Below are 2,644 nucleotides of genomic sequence, written 5' to 3'. Positions count from 1 at the left end.
ATACATACATATATATATATATATTATATATATATATATATATATATATATATATATAATTCCTAATTGTTTTCATGGTTCTTCCTGCTGTAGACAGTTTATTGTGTATATGTATAATAATATAAATGTATATGTAAAAAAAGAAAAATAAAATTTTTAAAAAAGAAAAAATTGTATAATGTTAAAAAAGTCAATCCCTTTGTCAGCCATGTTCAAAGTATTTAGCAGTCACATGAATCTATTTGCTACTGTATTGAGCATCACAGTTAGAAAATGCCCATGACTGCAGAAAAATTCTGTTGGATGGTGCTGAATACTATTTTTGAAGACTGGCTTAGATCCCTTAGATCCTTTAAATGTCTGAGTGAGGCAGTCCTCAATATTCATGGATCTGATAAGCTTGCTTTTCAGATGCTTTGTTGTATCTGATCACTAGTGTCTAGCAACATGGCGTGTTAACTGCCATTGTTTAAAGGATCAACTTTGGTGCAAACTTCTCAACCCCAAATTCGCTGTGTAAACAAAAGATGTGCTTGGTGGCTAGAAACCAATCACACCATCCTTTCAAAGGCTGATAGTAGCTACCCACTGAGTACCCTGCTGGACAGTTCCTGCACAGAGAGCGGAGAGCCTGCAGCTGCACTGCCTGCCTCCTTTGGTTCCCCAAGTGACAAGACCTCAGAACATTTTAGAAAAATGAAACACTGGGCAAAAGAATGAGCCAACAAAGATGAAAGTGCCACAAAGAAACTGAAAGTGGCTCTTCTGGAGGTGGGGTAGTTGAAGAAGGAGCTGACAGTGGAGATGACAGTGTCTTCATTTGGGACTACAGATGTGCAGCCAGAGACATGTGGTGAAGAAGAGTGTTTGAGAGAAAAGGACGATGCTTTCTCAGAGAAAAAGTGACAAAAGAAAAAAAGTCACATTCCAAGACCTTTTGGAGATATTTCACAAGACTCAAAGCACAAATGCAAAAACTGTTGGAAGTGCATTCACATTTAGAAAAGGGCATGACGATTTGTTGAAGCACAGAATTTTCCCAACTACTCTTGATAAAGTTTTTTTTTTTTTTTTTTTAATAGAAAAGACTAGTTTTAGTTCTTTGGTTTCAGATGTTGTTTGCTTATTTCCTGGGCCTTTGGAAGCTATTTTAATTGGTGTATATTCATTGCTTTTAGTGGATGGGCTTCACAAAAACAATTTCTCTCAAGTCTGTCAGAATACTTTGATCATATTTACTACCCTAGATTCTTTGTTTTCTGAGGCATGGTCTCACTAGACAGCTCAGGCTGTGCTCATCGCTGGCAATCGAGTAATTTAGACTACTGGAAAGCCAGGCATCGTGGTGCTGCTTAGGTCTAGTCTCAGAAAGCGGGTGGCTGAGGCATGAGTGTCACAAGTTCCAGGCCAGTCTGGGCTACTTAGTGAGACCCTATCTTAAAAAAACAAACAAATAAGCAAACCCCCCAACTAGTTTCAGTAAATTTTCTAATGTCCACAGACATTTGCAATGAATGGAGAGGAGAATATTGACGTTTTGACAGGCTGCTTTTCCATAGCTGTAAACTATAGCTGGTCATTAAAATGTGCCTGCACACACACTTCAGCTTCTCATCTCATCCAGATATATCATGGAAATGAAGGCTTCTTGGAATGACACTCTTCCTCAACCCCTTTTTGTGGTAGAGAATGATAGAGGCTTGCCCATTCTCGAATAGATACTCCACCTTTGACAGAGGTTTATCAGTCATATTGATCACTCTACCCACACACTACTTTCCCACCTTAGGATGTTACTCACAGCAGTTGAGTGAGTGAGTAGAAAGTAAGAGACAGAAAACAGTCATGGATCATTGATGGAAGGGCAAGATAAATCAACAACAGGCACCAGTGAAAATGAAAACAGCAGAAATAGCATTTAGTTGGAAGGTTTCCAAGAAAGTTCAGATTCCCTTTTCTGAAACTACTATAGTAGTAGGGTTCCATTTGCCTTTTTCAAAGATCTGTTACCTACCTCTCCTCATACCCCTGCACACTATATGGGAAGAAACAACAGCTTTATTAGGTTTTGAGCCTTGTGACCTGCAGTAACTACTCTCCAGGCAAGGTATTCCCATGTCCACAAATGGTAATGGAAGTAACCAACCATTTTCTGACTTTATTTAAGACCCACTCCACAGAACTTATGCCTGGTACCATGAATTGGGCCAAAACCCCAAGGATGGATATAGTCATAAACCACAGAAAGAGCATAATGATATTATTTTGCTAACTGGACATAGTAGTAAACTGCCCCCCCCCCCAATTCTTACCTCTATGTTTATAAATTAGTTCATCTGTCAGTCCTCATCAGAGAAGCTGTTTTTGGTAGTAGAAGGCTCTTAATACAGGGATCCATAATTGGCCATCATTTAGAAAATAAGACTCTGTGGAGTGCTCAGTTCTAAATGGGACAGCTCTATCATACCCCTTCAATCCAAGAATCAAGGGGTATTGTGGAAGAGGGTTCAGGAAGACTGTAAGAGTTGAAAGCAGTGGGCATTGACTGTGAGAAGGCTACTGCACATATGAACTTACAGTGGCTGTGACTTCACACACAAGAACAATGCAGGCAAATATCCCCATGAATTTGGAGGGGCTCATG

This window comes from Acomys russatus, chromosome X (assembly GCF_903995435.1).
Source record: "Acomys russatus chromosome X, mAcoRus1.1, whole genome shotgun sequence".
In the NCBI taxonomy this organism is placed as follows: Eukaryota; Metazoa; Chordata; class Mammalia; order Rodentia; family Muridae; genus Acomys; species Acomys russatus.
This window is presented reverse-complemented; position numbering follows the sequence as displayed.